Below are 18,373 nucleotides of genomic sequence, written 5' to 3' on the forward strand. Positions count from 1 at the left end.
CTTCAATCTCATTAAATGGTATAAACTCTGGCAAGGGTTTGTCTCCCTTCTTGCCACAATATTTTCGAGGTAAAAGGCATTCCTCTGCTTCCTCCATATCTACTAACATATTTATATCCAAAGGAAAACTTGGTGACCTAGCTTGTTCCAGCCAAAAGGATTCATAGTATTCAATGCTCATTAAGTTTTCTTGTCTTTCTAAAGATTGGATAAGTGCTTTAGTTGATTTAATTGTCTCCAAATTCTTAGTTGATTGCTCTGGATATTTTGCATCATATTTGAAGATGTTTAATGAATTCTTTCAAGCCTTTCATTTCATCTATGTCAAGTGATTTTTTTTTTGCAAGAACAAATCTAGTTTCCTCTAATGGAATTATTTGTTGTAATAAAGCATATGACTCACTCCATAAATGATCTCCATCTACTGAGTAGTGCTTCCATTGCATCACTGGAATATTGATATGCATGTGAAACTAAAAGTAGTGTGGATTTGTGTGTCCTATTATGGCATCATCTCCTGTTTGTAAATGTGGCTCTATGAATGGTCTCCAATCTACCATCCTCTCCAAGATAGCCACTTATGATTCTTTCTTGTGAGACCCTCCAATTTTTTTCCCAATTCGAAATAGCATATCCTCCATTGTCAAAACATCCATTGACTTCAACTCACCAGAGATAACACTGAAGATTTGATCTATGTCTTCATGTGTATGGTCGACAAGAAGAAAGCCAACTTCCACTTCTTCAAATATTTTCAAACCAACCAGCATAGAGCATAAAGCAAATATATATTTATTCTTGTTCTCTCTACAACAATTATCAGCTTGTATTCGCAATGTGTCAGGTAAACATCCTGAGCATCTCTGACCTTTCTTATTGCTTTCATGATTGATGTAACAACCTAGTTACCATCATGGTCATACAAACTATCAATCCATACATCACAAAAGATTCGATATCCATGTACTAATACTCCACATGTGTGTTTTTAGTCCACATTTGAACTTATATATCGTGGCAAAGTTGTTGTATTCTGGTCCATGCCATCAATGGTGATGCACATGGACTTATCGACATGTGAAATAGCTTCCTCTCTCCAAGAAGCATACAACTTTTGAGCATCTTGCACATGATGTAAATCGATTGATCGCCATTTAATATATCTTCCTCATTATTGCTTACATTTACTATGTTCAATGGCATTTTTTATTTCATCACATGTCTTATATTTTGACATCCTTTGATTTGATGGTGTCTTGACATGGTAAAAATATCTATGCCAAATTTTGTACAAGGTTGACCATGAAATCATGCTCTCACCTCTGTCTTGTAAAGTTTTATTGACAGTTTCTAGGATGACCTTCTTTGTCATTCCCAAAGGAAGATGTTCTTGACATTCAACACATCCATCTAGCATTGTTTGTTGAAGATGAGGCTATGGTAATGCATGGTCTTCGAGAACTTGCTTTAACGTTGCGGTTTCATTTATAGTGCTTCCATGGCATTTAAGCTTGTAGGTATTTCCATGAATTGTATGAACCACTTTTTCTTTCATCTCTGCCCAGATGCTCTAGTATGTGCCATGTGATAGTCCAGCTGACCATTGATATCCTCAATTCCAAATGGGTCTCCCATTAACCATGGGTTTCAATCTAGGTTTACAGTGTCTTGTGCTCAAATCTTGATCAGTGCCTTGATGAAATCATGCTCTCATCTCTGTCTTGTAAAGTTTTATTGACGGTTTCTAGGACGACCTTCTTTGTCATTCCCAAAGGAAGATGTTGTTGACATTCAACACATAGGTGCTATCTTACTCCAAATACCTAGGCGTATGGCTGCACAATCACCTTTCCCAACTTTTCTAATGCAAAGTCTCTTGCAACAAACTCGCATAAGCATCCTTTCCATATTCTCCTCAGATAACATTACATGTCTCTTTGGTTCTGGAATTGATGCCATGATTCTTCGCCTCTTCAGACTCACATACTTTCTTTTTATAAATAGTGTCTTGCATTTTCCAGTTGTAAGACCATCAAACCTCGAATCCATTTCCCTTGAATCTTCATCTCTATAATCAAATGCCGTGTGGGATTGAGAATTATTTGATGCCTTATAATATCTTGGAAATGGCAATTTGGTAGACATGTTCATTGATGTCAATTTGTTGCCAATGCCTCTTGAATTTTGTGGTTGAACTCTTTCTCCTTCGTAAATCAAGATTCTCCCATCTATATTCTCTAGCATGCTAGCAACAATATTACGAACAACATGACAAGTCTCAGATTCTCTGCCCCCTTTGCCCTACATTCGAGTGGTAACATCATGATCATTGTCACTAATATCATCAGTTCTTGTTATTGCATCACTTATCCCATCGATCTTTGAGTGTATTTTTCTTTGTGGTCCCATCTATTATTCTCAACACAAGACAAGTCTTCTATATCGGTAAGCATGTTTGAGTCACTTGCAACACATGACAAGTCTTCTATACCAGTGAGCCTGTTCGAGTCACTTGCAACACAGGACAAGTCTTCTATACCAGTGAGCCTATTCGAGTCACTTCATTGTTATTCTCATTTTTTGTTTTTGATTGCTTTGTAGAAAACTATGGCTTCGAGTTATGGTTCCAAGGTGTCTTTCAAATATCTTGAACATGCTTGGTATTTTATGGAGTGCAAATCAAAGTATTTTTTGGTGATCGCTGCCGAGAATGTGTCAAGCGTGAAATATTCTCTAGAGGCAGTAAGAAATGGTGGCATGGTCTCAACCATCAACATTAAAGAAAACAATTTGATAGAAGTTGTGTGCAAAGGGAAGAATGACGATGTGGTCTATAAGTTACGAGTTATGCACAAGCACTTCTTGAAGCCCTTACCAGATTCAATTGAGGGATCCGAAGAATTACTTAGTGCCTTGGAAGCATTGAAGAAAATGTGGAATGCATTTCCAAGTGGTGGTGTTGTACCTTCAGCAGCAGTAAGTATGCCATCTATAACATGCAACCCTCAAGTTGTACCACCAATATCTATGGCGATAACTATGGTATCTTCGGCAAGAGTAACTACAATATCCGCAGCAGTAACTACAGTATCTCCAAGTATACCTACACCATCGACTACTGCAACTATAAGAATAAGGAGTGATCGTGGAGCAGATTCAAGTTTCATAGCTATTCCTAGAAAGAGAGCAAAAATAAGTCCTACTCCACGTGCAGATCGTTCAAGTGCAAGTTATTTAAGACCAGGCAAAAAATTGGATAGTGATGATTAGGAGGATCCACAAGAAGAAGATACAAGTCTCGCAGACTTTTCTATAAGTGTGGCAGACTTACATCCTCTAGAGGATGAGGGGTACATTTGGGGATTTTCATAATTCAGCGTGGCCACAATGCTTATTGATCGAGCTTCGTTGTTCACAAATCAAAGAAATCTAGATAAGACATTTGCACACAAATTGTATGAAGATACGAGGAAAACAAGAACTCCAGTTGCCACTTATATCACTCTTTGTCCTATGGCGTCTAAGAGACTTCAAGAAGATGATCCTACATTGCCTAATGTCACATTTCAAAAGCTCGTGGACTTTCTTGATGCTTTTGAGAACTTTAGAGGTAGTGACTTTGTTCGTGGAGAGTCTTTGTACCAAAGCCAATGTGAGACTGACATCAAGAAGAGAAACATGCTGGCAAAGAATAGATTCTTGGAAAGATGCAGGTTTGAGCCCATTGATGGGCAACACTTTTGTGAAGCTTGCAGGATCGCCCTTGATGAGGGAAGAAAAGGAAATTTGCCACAGATTGAGTGGATGGAAAAGTTTCAATGGGTCATTTGTCATGTATGCATATTTAACGATGACTCGAAGTACATTCTAGAATCAAAAAGGCTGAATTCTACTCCATTTAGGTTGAAAAAAAGCTCTTCTCTTTCTGAGATCCTGATAAAGGCAAGGAAGTTATGGGTGGGCTATGGAAAGCCACAAACAGTGAAGGGTAGGAGACCTACATCTGAGTACTTGGCAAAGAGGACTCGGTTCTATAGATGCTTGAAAGGTGTTGTAAGCAATACACAAGGCATACCAAGTAATAAGGTTGAGGCAAAGGATCTGAACACCGCCGTTGTAAGATACAGGGATGTTACTTGCATTGTCTTCCACGAGGACTCAGTGTTTCAGAGCATGGTGGATGTTTGCCAAGCATATGAAACAGGAAAGATATCCTTTGAGGTACCAGAGCACACTGCAACTCAGAGGAAAGAAATAATGAAACCGATGTCTATTGTTTGGTGGAGAGCATTAAGGTTTGTTCCAGATGCAATAACAGAAGAAGTATGCAAGAAGATCCTAAGCGATGACTGCTTCTTTGGAAAGAAGAGCAAGCATAGCAACTTGGATGAAGTGGTCACCCGAATCATTCAAAGTGAGGTTGCTCTCTCGGCATTATTGTTTTTATTGAAATTTGATGATGAGTTAGTTGGCAAGTCAATTAATGTGGATAAGAAGAAAGCACTTAGCCTAGGTCAACTCCTTGATAAGACATGGGCTAAAAAGTGGTTGGCTTCAATGGATGCAGATGCCACACCAACAAAGGATGTAAGAGCTAAAATGCCAAAGATTATTGAGACAGAATATATGGACATCAAGAAAAAGGCCTTGCAGTCCACTGCCCAAGGTAGAGCAATTGGTGGTTTAGATGATGGTTCTCCATTCAGCTTCTCCTATGATATCTTGCTATCAGAGAATGATACAAAATTTACACACATCAATGGCATTGATATAGAGCATTTCATAACAATGAGTAGTCATGCTTGGGAGAAGCCATGTGTATTTTTCATAGATGAATTGCAAGACCTTGCAGTGTCATGGATAATTAAACTTGTGCAATTTATCATAGAAGGTCCTATGGTAGATAAGAAAAGATCAACGTTGATCCTGTTCATGACAGAATCACAAAGGGATGCCTTGTATGCGAGTTTGACATTTGAATTTGGGCATTTACTTTCAAAAGTATACCATGGTATAGTCCTATACAATCATATAATTGTCTTGGAAGGCATTGCCATTCAAGTCTTGTAGACTTTCTTGATGTGCTTCTTATCCACTCGGGGGGGTCACTCATCATATGTAACCCTATCACGTGAGTTCAACAGAAGGATTTTTTTAATTTCCAAAATTTACAGAAATAAATATACATAAGGGACTATTTAAAATAGTTTTGAAAAAAATTTACAGATTTGTATAGAAAAGGGGTACATTTTATTAATGAAAAATTTACAGATAAGGTATTTTAGAAATAGGCCTTGAACGCACGTGATATAGAGGGTTTATACATAGTGACCCCCCCGAGCTTATCCAGGGGTGGTGGCAATCTAATCAAAATTCCTTTAAGGACTCTCGAGCTTCATTACTTTGAGATATTAGAGATGACAGAATTTACTGAATGATGGGTGGGAAGTAGCATTGTATCGAATGGGTTTTGTTGCTGAGAAATTGCTATGCCAAGGTAAAAATGTAAATGTCATTGATACCCCCCATCAGATTGAGTTCTTTGAGACATATTACAGTTGCACTACCTTCTTTGAAGAGGAAAATGTCAAAGAAGAGGGTAGTGAGGTAAATGTTGAAGATAAGGGTAGTGAGTTTGAGGGTGATGATTCTAGCTCAGGTGATGATGAGGATGAAAGCTCTGCATCCGATGACTTATGCCAAGAAGAAATCCGCACAAAGAATAAGGGTGATCAATTGTCAACTAGAGTCAAGGAGGTTCCACTCATCATATGAGAAGGCTCGTGGCAGCAAGAAGTAGTAGTACAGCACGTCATAGGAAAAGGTAAGGCTAAAGAGGTGGAAGCACTTCCCTTGAAATTAAAACTAAGGAAGGCACCTTTGATCTTGGGTGAAGGACATGCAAGTGGATCAAGCAAGGAAGCCTTACCCAAAGAAGGTATGGATGAGGCAAAGCATGACCAAGAGGAGTTACTAGGAGGCATAGATGGTTCTTCAACCATGACCTTACAGACTCCAGAGCAGACCCTACTAGTCAGGAACCTAGTAGCCTAGACCCTACTCACCAAGAACTTGGACATGAGACTTTAGAGCAGCCTACTAGTCAGGTGCTTGGAACTGAAGAGCAAACTACTAAGGACCTTGCTACTGAGACTCCAGTCTTAGAGCAGCCTAGTCAAGACCTTGGTAGTCAAGGGTGCATTGAGGACATTGGTACTATCTTAGAGCAGCCTATTAGTCAAGACCTTGGTAGTCAAGGGCATGGCATTGAGGACATTGGTACTGAGGAACATGATGGCTAACGGCTTTGTAATCACAAGTTTGAACTTCGCAAGTTTTGAACTTCTATGTAAAGCGAATATCTAATAAAAAGTTAACTACTTTTTTAATTTCTTTACTCTCATTATTGTGTATAAAGATTGTTTATGAGGTCCATTTTATACTTAATGGTGTATTTTAAACTCTATGTCAATGTATTTTTATAGTTAAGGGTGTTTTTTAATACCAAGTGAGGTGTATATGTACACCACTTACACATAAAAGGATCTATGTACACTATCTTTCTAAGGGGTTTATGTACACCACCTTTCTAAAAGAAATGGTCATAAAGGTGTGTGCACACCACATACATAAAGGTGTTTATTTACACCACCTTTCTAAGAGAATTGGTCATCTATTGATGTTCTTAGGTGATAGTAGCTCAATTCATAAGAAGTTATGAAGATGTTTATGTAGACCACCTCTGTAAGAGATTTGGTTATGCATAGATGTTCTTAGTACTTAATCACCAAATATTTTGTTTGGAGTTGTCAAATCTAGTTCAAAAAACAATATTACTAGTATATTCAAAAAATTTGGACTGTTTTTTAGTCCATTTCTCAAATTGGACTTTACACAAGTCCAAAAATTTTGAATAGTGTGTTTATTCTAAGCTATAGGATTCATGTACCGATAATCGTGATGCGTTAGTGTAATTATGATTATGTTATATTGTTGACATGACTTCTCTTTTGCTTTGATAGTTCGGGCTCCCAATTATAATAAAAGGGTGCTTACAAGAAAATGTTAGAAATGCTATATTCAAGATCAGTGGTATTGTGAGGTATGCTTACTATCAAATGGCATTGATTGCATTTTCTTCAATTTAAGCTGAATAATCTGTAGATTGATTATGAATATATCTTACATGGGCATGTGAAATAGATGGATATCTCATAGTGCATTATGGTCATATGGATGACATTTTCACGTGGAACACATCGATTCAAAGAGAGTCACATATGATTGTGGAGTCATGGCTATCTTCAGACAAGATAGCCGAGCAAGTGCTTCGGATACCAATCTTCTCTCCTCACAATTGGATTATTGTGGAACCATATGCGAAATCTATGAAATTGATTTCAGACAATTTAGTATTTTCATTCTTGATGTAAAATGGCTTAGAATTATTTTTTCTTCCCGAGCATTTTGAGCAGGTGCATACTAATGATTTAATTAATCAAAGATTTCATTTTTAAAGATCCATTGATACATGTACTTAAGCATAATTTCATATATATAATTGATGGCATTTGGCACCCATCTTCAATATAGGTGATTTTTCATTCAGATCGTTTTGATCCAAGATGGTAGTATGTGATCCAAGTTGCACCACGAAGTAAGCAAATTTTTGAAGATAGAGATGTGGATATGGAGATGCCACTACCAATGCTAGATCCAATTAATCCAAATGGATCTAGCGACGAAGAAGATGAAGATCACAATATGAGCCAAGAGGAAGATGCGCATAATGACATCGTACGGGAGGAAGATGGAGATCACGATATTGAGGAAGAAGATGACGATCATCAAGAATCACCACAGTTTATTGAAGAAAATGATCAAGTACTCTTAGGTGAACGTACGATGCTAGAGTACGATGATGATATGGGAGATCGACTCGGTATAGAGTTAGAGATAGACTTGTTTGGTGCATTAGACTTGGCTTGAAGCCGTTGATGTAAATGCTCTTCATTGATTTTTTTCATCGCAAACTTGGACATGAAGATATGAGCTTCAAAGGCTTGATGTACATGCTCTTGTACTTTTATTCTCTCAAAGGATATTCAAACATGTATGAAAATGAAAAAAAAATTGTAATTGGGAAAAACTATCTTTTAAGGTCGATATGGAAAAAAACACTCTGTAAAATGTCACTATAGGAAACTGTCTCAGTGTCATTATATAATGACCATTCACAATGTGATAAGGGTCGCTATATAGCGACTTTAGGCAAACGTCACTATATAGCGATGTTTGCCTAAAGTCGCTATATAGCGACACTTAACGAATCCTGCTTCCAATACCCATGATTAGCACCCTGTGCATGCTAAAAGTCGATACTTAAGCATCGCAATAGGGTCCGTGTGTAGTAGTGCAAACAATATGATCATTTGATAAGTTAATTTACATTCCAAACAATGGGATCATTTGATAAGTTCATGGATTGTGTGCATACCACACAGTGTGATCATTTGAAAGTTCATGTATATGGCTTGTGTGCATACCAAACAGTGGGATCATTTGATAAGTTGTGTATAACATGGATGATTTTTTCAAGTTAGTTTCGTTAAGAAGATAAACTTTTATATTGGAATTGAAAGTTTATATGCTTTAATTTAAAAAAATGTATGAAACGTTCAAGAAAAAAATTTTAAAGTTTCGCCAGCATTTACTTTTTTTCCTTCAAATTTCTTTTTAACAATTTAGTACTACATTTTACCAATGTTGTGAAACTTAAAAAATGAGCTTGAAAACTCTCGCAAAATTTTATATAATATATAAGCATAGCTTTGATTAAAACATTGCTAGTGTATAGATTGTGTGCATACCAAACAATCATCGGGTTCTATAGTCACATCATTTGATAAGTTCATGTGTATGGCTTGTGTGTAATGTAAACCATGTATCTACCTTAATACAATGCGTTATTTGATTGAAAAGATCAACATGGATAACAAAGGACAACCTTGTATTATGACTCACGAGAAATAAGGCTTACAATGTTATTTCCAAAATAAAGATTATAATACTTGCATTTTTGAATGCAAAGTACGAGATGCAAATCGGTCTTTAGTCCTCCTCACAAGAAGCATCAACAAAAGGGTTATCATAGTCTACCTCTAAGAGGAGGGATATAGCCATAGAGGCCTAACGGTCTTGGTTTTTATAGAGAACCTTCTTGGAAGTCTAAGACAAATGCTTGTCCTTGTGAGGTGGAGCATCTCGGACAACCATGATGCCTTGAACATGTTCCTCAATCTAGTGTGCCTCATCTCTTCCTTCTTTACAAGGCAAGGTCTTCCACAATTTCTTAGCACTAAGCTTTGCCCTATATTTTTTCTAAGCCTTGGAATTGGCATACCTCTCTTCGATCGACAATGAGCGCTTTATCGACTATTGAGTGTGATAAGAAGTGCTTGGTGCAGCTTCACTTTGTCCTTCTATGCGTACTTGTCATGCCTTCGGTCCACGCTTCAAGTGTGAAATAGGAGACATGTTGTGTGTAATCCGCCTATGGTTATTGAAGATCCTCAAATATCTAAACTTCTTCTGTTGAAGCGGGTATTTTTTAGCCAAGTAAATAAACCAATACTCCCCTTCACCATCCACTCTACGCTTGAAATTTTTATTGGCCATTATGGACGTGGTTGGCTAAGGTGTGTTGGTACACATTTCCATAACATGAGTGAGTGAGTAGGATAAAAGCTTTAAATAGTTTTTAAAAAACGAACAAGAGATTATATTCAATTAGTTTACATGCATTACATAGTGAGATTATTTTCACAGAATGTGACATTATATCCACCACTTAGTGACATTATATTCATAGAATGTGGGATTATATTCACCACGCATAAATTAGATTCACAATCATTGGACCACTGTTCAGACCGTTGTCATCTAATACGCTACAAGTTTTACGAAAGCTCAAAGTAGACTATAAGCAAGTGGGAGTTGAGAGTGTGGACAAAATGTGAAGGCTTGAGGATAATCCAAGATGTGAGGGGGCATGGAAAGTGAATCCTCTAGGAAGCTCCATCTACCAGTCACCAATAGGAATTGATTGAAGGACCTTGTGCTACACTTGTACAATACGTATACATCGCACTCTTTCAAATATGGAAATCAAAACCTTTACACAAATTTGCCTTCAGCTCCTTAAAGGTAGATGGATGGTCATCATCGTCTCCTTCGCTCGCACAAACTACATCTTCAGCATCTACTCTGGCTCCATCAAGAGGCGCTCCAGTACCTCAGGGGGGTCACTCATCATATGTAACCCTATCACGTGAGTTCAATAGGACATTTTTAATATCTAAATTTTATAAAAGTTAATTTATATAAGGGAGTATTTAAAACAATTTTGGGAAAAATGTACAGATTTGTATAGCACACGTGATATAGAGGGTTTATACATAATGACCCCCTCGAGTCCAGTACGATCATCAGACCATCAACACCCTCGTCTTCTTTAAAGATTTGGGAGCCAACATAGGGATCATAGCCAGTTTGCTAAAGAAGGTAGCACCGCCTTGGACTATTCTCACCATGGGTGCCAACATGAACATGTTCAGGTATCTCATGATCTGGCTTGTTGTAAATTCCTAGACCCTTGCCAACACAAGAGTGCTCGTCACTTGCGTGAAGAATTTCCCCCAAAGCGGAGGCATTGTGCTCGGGCTCCTTAAGGCTTTGTCAATCTCAGCCCTGCCATCTTTGAGCAAGTCTACTCTGCCATATATGGAGACAACGCCACCGGAGTTATCTTGCTCGTTGGATGGTTGCCATCCATTGGTCTCCCTCCATGCGAGTTATCTTGCTCGTTGGATGGGACAGCCAGTGCTTCTCTTCAGGCATTCTGACGTTCTTCAATCGTCAATGCCAATGTACGGCCAGCGAGGTCGCATACTGTTGCAAGCATCGCGTGGATTTTGGCAGTGGCATCAGTGGTCTTCCAAGGGACTTTCTTGGCACACACAAAGATTGACTCACAGCGATAGAGAAGAGCAAAAACTAGAATAGAGAAACAAACATCACGAAGTAGTCAAGAACCAAAGCCAGTGTGGTACGTGGATTTCTAAGTATAGTTCTCTCAATGCAAGCCGACTGTGAGGCGTTGTTCTCTCATTCGAAACATGGAGGTGGAGGAGCTTGTTTGCCTGGTGGAGGAAGGTGTTTGCATTAATTGTTGGAACTGGCATAGGGTTCATGGCGTTAGGGAGTAGCGCGTGGGGCCAAGGTGAATGGAACTCACCTTGAACGAAATTTGGAGGAGAGGGTCCCATGATGGACTCCATCTCCACGTCGAGCTAAGGAGCTTTGCACAAATGACAAAATCTCCCCGAGGAACAAACGGATCATTGGATTTGCAAATTCCCAAAATTCCCATTACACTTGTGTAACATGCCAAGAGGACCCATGTTATGGAGATGTACCAAAACCGAAACCCATAATATTACAAACTGAAACGAACTACTAGTGCATGGGTGCCAACGAAGTAGCGACGAGAGCCGCCCTTATATACGTAATCTAGTTATGCGAATCATAAGGTAAAGCTTCACTACTCAACACTCTAGTGACTCTACTTCCCCGTCACAAGGCCTCGCTCTGTCCGCCTCTTCTTCCTTCGCCATGGCGCCTTCCTCGCTCCATGCTCCCTTAATACCCTCCTTGCCTTCCTCTTTCCCTTCCCCTCCCACCTCTTTCCTCCTCCCTTCCCCTCCTCCACACCGTTTCCGCCATGAATTCAGACTCCCTCCGGCTCCAGCTCCACCTCTCCCAACAGCAGCAGCTCGTCCATGCCCAAGAACACGCCCTCCAGTTCTTCCAATCCGCTTTCCTTCGCTCCCCCCCCGGTTCCCAACGCGTCTCCGGCCCCCTCGTCAATAATGCGCACAAGCGACCTGCTGCTGCTGCCAGCCAGCAGCTGCAGCTCCAGGATGATGAATCGTGGGAAGTGCGTGCCTTCGCCGAGGACGCTTCCAGCGAAGATGGCCTGCAGTGGCCGCCTCGCTCCTACTCTTGCACCTTCTGCGCCCGCGAGTTTGGTACCGCCCAAGCTCTTGGAGGTCACATGAACGTGCACCGGCGGCAACGAGCGCTTTTGCGAGCCGCAACTTCCAATGCGGCTGATCACTCTTCGTCCCCTCCAGATACAAGTGCCAACGAGCCTTACACCCTCGGCTCAGCAGGATATTGCCTACTATATCCTATGCAAGGCCGCGCTTCCTTGACACCATCTCAGCATTTCTTTCCTAGCAGTTCATTCCAATTGCCTCGGTCTAAATTGTCCGAAGGGCCGTCCTCCACACCCTCGCTGATGTCACAAGTAGCGGAGAAGCCTTCTCACCTTACCTCCTTGCGTTTGGGCGCGTCATACAGTCCTTCGAACACTATTTCAGAAGGTTCCAGCTTATGGGCTAAGGCAGAGGGCGTTAGGCGTAGCGAAGAAGACTTCAGATCTATTAAAAGAGCAAAACTGGGATTAGTTGCACCCTATCTCGACGAGGAGAAAACCCAAAGTATGGCTACAAAAGCTGAAGTATTTTGTGTGCCGAGGTCGACTACGAGAAAGGATATGTGCAAGCCGACCATCGATTTAGAGCTACGATTGGGTCCGACGATCTCGACTGTCACTTCTGCGAGTGCCATCCTGTGAGAGGAGCTTGGCTTTACGATTCCCAAAATGGACATTAGTCAAGCAAATCTGGCAGAGGAGTATTTCGAATCGTCGTTAGGATGTTTGTTGCAGGATATCTGATCAGTCTTTTGGTAAAATTATCTGTACTCGATCGACGTGACGGAGATGCTTGTGCATGCTTGTGGCCTTTAGGATGGCCATGCATGGTAAACCGGTTTTTGTTTTTTAAACTTGTGGCAGGGCAACGTAACGAACAAGGTCAGTCATGTGAATACGACCTTTTTCACGGAAATTAAACAAGAGTGCATGTTTGCACAATAGGAGTGGCTTCTTAAGGCTTTGTCCAAAAGAAATTTAAGGACAATTTTTGCAGCCATGTAGTTGAAAAACTGCAACGTTACTTCAAGAGGACAGCATTTACTTATCCTTGAGAGACCCGGTTTACTTAACCTTGAGAGACTAGTAATAGTCACTTATAGTTCTCTATATTTTAGAGTCCTTAGTATGTCTTTATCAATTTATTAATTGCTCACTTGCTATACTTGAGAGTTCCTTTTTCGTCATGGAGCACATAACTATTATCAAAATGGAACTTGGATCCTATCGTGTAATGGAATTTTCCTAAAGGAAAAAAAAAGAATGAAAAAAAATATGAACATGAGACGACACAGGGTCCATAGAGGACCCCGATCCTCCCTGCAAAGTTAAGGGTAGTGTTTTATGATTTCCTTGGTGATGTGCAAAGATTTGCGTCTTTTGAGAATTGAAGTCCAATAAATACACGAACAAGACTATGCTAACAAGAGCTCATAACTCATCCTTGGTTGCAGCAGGGTTGCAGCCCAAATAATATTGTGTCATGGACAACAACTATATGAAATGTCATCTTTCGATCTTGCATCCAACTTGGCTATCTCTACTATTGATTCTCAATCTTATCACACATAAAAACCATGCATCAAAAGAGAGGAATGTTGTAATATCTTGCACGTGCTAATCATATAGGTTTCTTTGACTTTCTGCAAGCATGAAAAAAATGCATTCAAAATAGAAGGTTAAAAATCCACTATTTGGATGAAGGTAGAAGAATAAGCTTTCTCAATAAAAATAATGACAAAAAATATGCAAAGAATGAGAATAAATAATAGCTAATACTTGGAATGGCAGGAACAATGAGTTGGACAAGATGGCCACCGCACATCATTGATATGTAAGTTTGCAAGATAACTAGTAGAATAGCTTTCTTGGTAGTATATAGTTTTGTGAAATATGTTTTTTGGTAGAATAACTTTTTTGGCATAATAGCTTTTTTGATAGAGCTTTTTTTGTGTGCAATATATAAATTCTTTTTGGGAGACAAAAAGCCCGTTCGTTTTGATGGCAACTTTCTTTCTTTTTTTTCTTTGTTTTTTTTTCTATCCACCATTAAAATAACAATCATTTCACTAGCAGCAGGCATAAAGTCCTTTTTGCAGGCATAAAGCGTGTTAGGCATGCAGAAAGCCCGTTTGGCCCTTTTTGATAGAATAGCTTTTTTGGAAGTATATTTTTTTGCAAAATAGCTTTTCTGGCAAAACGACTTTTTTAGCAATTGGCTAAATAATCTTTTTTGGCAATTGGAAGAACAAAATGAGCATTGTATTGCAGTAACCTTCAACATTTAGAAGCATCACCTATAGAACAACATTGCATGTAAATAAATTCAAACCAAAACTTTTCATGAAATTCATGTTGCAAAAATATGTGTCAGGTTAAGGAAAGATAGATCTAGTATTTTGATAGAATGTTAAACCAAAATAAAGGAATCTGAAGTCACTTCTCATATTTTAACGAATTCAATGTCAAATTGCCCCGTAGCCTTATATGCCGAGTTGAGAGCAAGTGATAACTTCCATATGCTCTTCCAAAGTGCCATGTCCACCTGCAAAGCATGAACTTCAATTCCTTGAATGGTTTTTGCCAGACAAGAGGATAAATTCGCATGATGATCAGCCATCCATGAATAATTAAAAGAAGTGTGTAATTTGTATAGAGATACAACAATAAAGATGGAAAGGCAAAATTATTGAGATTAACAATCAAGTTTAATCCAGGTCCCAAATTTGAGTTGCTTCAATAAGAAGCATGGACATGCATCGATACAATAGCCGAGATTCACAAGTACTCTACGAGCTAACGCTAAAAAGAAGGTGTATAGTAGGAGCACAAATTCATCCACATTGCTCACCTATGAATAAGCTCTCCTGATCAAATATCCCCAAGGCCTATAATTGGCATGTCAAGGTACAGAATCCTCCACCCCACTACCACCCATTGGAGGGAATGGATCTCAAGACCTTGTCATAGAAGAAGGCGCCCACTCCTGCAAAGGAATCAAGCTCAACTCAAGGTGACAATCTTGAGCAATGAAAGGAAAATAGATGCGAATGTTATACAAAATGATGGGAGTAGTCAATCAAAGCCCCGTTTACCTTTGTTATTTCAGCTAAGGAAAGCACAAACAAAGCAAATCTTAATGGAACTACCAAAACAACACCTAAACATCTCGTTAAATAGTAAAATAGCATCAAAATGCATACTAGCATTGATAACAAGTTTGTAGACATCATGGAACTACACAATGACAACAAGACAATGCATCCATAGATGAAAAAAAGTGACATGCGTGTTTATTTAGACATCTACAGCTGCATATCTATAGGTGCATTTATATAACAAAGAGACACACCCATAGATGTGCTATTAGACATGATAATAGATGCTCTACAAAAATTAAAAAAAATCCAAAAAGACGCATTGATACACGTGCTTATAGTCGCTCTGCAGGAAAAAGAAAAAAAGAATGTTGTGTGGTTGAATAGAATGCTGTGTGGTTGCAGGAATCCCATTTCTACAGTGTGCAATGCAATTCTTACAACCAACTGCATTTTAATTTGCATGATTCCATGCATGTCGATAGCCGATGATTACAATTTTGAATAAAACATTACAACTCCAAAATGTTTACATCAGAAAGCATTCATTGATAAAACATTGCACAAGGAAATTGAATGCCAAAAAAAAAAGAGGAGTGTATATTAATTCATAGCCCAAAAAGTGCTTGCAGTATATATATATATAGCAGGAAGCCAAGCCACCTATGGCTTCAAGTATAAAAAATAAGAGGAGTGTATATACATATAGCACGAAGCCAAGCCAATGGCTTCAAGTACAAAAAAGAATAGCTAGCACTAATTCTATGACTAATCGGAGGCATCCTCATCCTCACTCCCATCTTCATTGCCTTCCTCATTGCCCTCTTCATCGCCTTCTTCCTCCTCAATATCCTTGCCTTCTGCCTCCTCAATATCCCCACACTAGAAGGTATAGGCCGTTTTTCGACACAAACACCGACCTTTATTAGTTAGTATATACTGACCATTAAATGAAGTAATGGTTGGTATATACCAACCTTATTAATCCCACCATATATACCGATGATTAGCGTGCCACATGTGCTAACCATCGGCACTTAATCGTTGGAACAAGGCCCGTGTGTAGTAGTGCCAGGAGCCTGTAAATGAGGGACATGTATCAATGTATGAAAAATCAAATCTTTATTTACAATATTGACATTTTTTAAGTACTTTTAAAGACCTACAAGGGCTCTCAAATAGTCCAGATATACTGCTCCTTAGTAATCAATCCCTCATCATAGAAGTGCCTCCAAGAGGCCCTAACCCTAACCCTAAATGGGTTTGTATATATTCTACATTTTCAAATAAATCTAGTGTACAGTTAGTCATTTGTGGTGTGCTCTCTAGCTATGCCCTCTGTCCTCATCTCCACTATTCTCCTCTCCCCTCTTCATATTTTGTCAGCCACATGCTCCAAATGTCAAAACTATTCACTAGCTTAGCCAAGGAGGAAATGAACAAGAACTAAAAAGACAAACTGCAGCATTAAGCGAAGACTGATCCCAGGGAATCTCCATAGAGGTTAGGGCACTTTGGGCACAAATAGATGAGAAGGCGGTTGAGGAATGGGAATAACTGGCAAGAGTCCTACAATGGCTAATGCAAGTAAAGCACACGGACCACCTTCAATCCATAGTGCTCAATATCTTGATGCGGTTGGTGGATCCCCAGGTGACAAATTGGGCATACTATTTCTATAACCAAATGAGGGATGACCTCAAAATGCATGGGGAAGTCATTGGCGACCCCATGCTCTATATGTTGATTCTATACTACCTACTGTAGTAGCATCCAACCTGTCAGGCTATTGGCCAAAAAGTCCACCATGGGACTGGCTCAAACAGAGCCAAAGGAAGCAGAAGTCAAGCCAAGTGAGCAAGGATAGAGCCAAAAGTGCCACCCCGATCAGCCGCCTTGTGCATCTGGATCCAAACCAGTTGCTCGCTCAATATGAAGATTGCCAGATGCAATAATTTATGAGCCGATAACTATGACTCCAACAAGCGAATCCTCAAAACAAAGGCAAAAGGTTTCAACATGAGCCCATCATAATCGAGAACCTCCCGCCATTGGCCTCCACCCAGAAGCCAAAGTGACTAGCAACTCTCGCTGCGCCCTATGTCTCGGTCTTAGCAATGATAGCCCAACAGACCACCTCCTTTGTCACTAGCACCTCCTCCTCTCCATCGGCAAGCTAGTAGAGGCATTACAATTTTACTATGTGCCCCAATATCGAGCACCTAGTGGCTATAGCCACATGTTAGCCGAGCAACTCTCACATGCAGACCTGATGGAACAAAACCTATTCGAGGCCATGGCGTAGTTTCTGTAGGTTGCACAAACAATTTTGCAAAGGAAAGAACAAGCCTCACAACTCTTAGAAAATCTCCTCCAGGCATAGCTCTCCACACACAAATGGTTGTTGCCCAAGCTATAGGACAAGCTACTGTAGACAAAGTAGAGGATTATTGCGCAAAAGTTGAAGAGCTCGAGCTAACAAAACTCAAGGATGACCTCACCACAATCATGGTTGCTACCCAAGCTATAGGACAAGTTATCGTAAAAGTAGAGAAATATTGCGCAAAAGATGAAGAGCTTGAGCTGGCTCTAACAAGGCTCAAGATGACCTCACCACAACACAATCCCTGGTCGAAATTCTCATGGACCAAGCCAACAAAGCAGAGTATGTCCTTTGAGCAGCATTGGAGCAAAAGGTGCAGGTAGAGGTTCAGCATGCCAGGACACAGGAAAACCAGGAGCGCCAACTCTAATCACTACAGGATCTCCTAGCACAAGAACGAGCACTGACAGTGTCCTTTTAAGAAGACAATGAATGACAATGCACCCCCGGCCAATCAGAAGACTCAGACCTGGAAGACGGGGAGCAACAAGAGTTTAGGATGTACAAAGAGGTCTCTGCATGGTTTGCCACTCACACACTCGCACCATGCACCATCTCCCAAACACTACAGATTCACTTTGATGCACTCTGTGCACAAAGCCTCATCTTCCACCTAGACCTCACAGCTCCACTACCTCCTAACACCCTCCAAACAATCCTCCATTGTAACCCTGACCACTACCGCCCCATCCTAGCCATGTCATATTTTTCTTTAGATCTCCAACCCACTTATCTCTCTCTCCTCTACCTGTTAGACCTCCAGACTCTACCCGCCCATCCTATTCTTTTGAATATCCAATCCTGGTGCTGCATCATCACGGAGTCCACTAATTA

This window comes from Dipteris shenzhenensis, chromosome 6 (genome assembly GCF_047967505.1).
Source record: "Dipteris shenzhenensis isolate YYH24624 ecotype China chromosome 6, Dip_SZ_1.0, whole genome shotgun sequence".
Taxonomy (NCBI): domain Eukaryota; kingdom Viridiplantae; phylum Streptophyta; class Polypodiopsida; order Gleicheniales; family Dipteridaceae; genus Dipteris; species Dipteris shenzhenensis.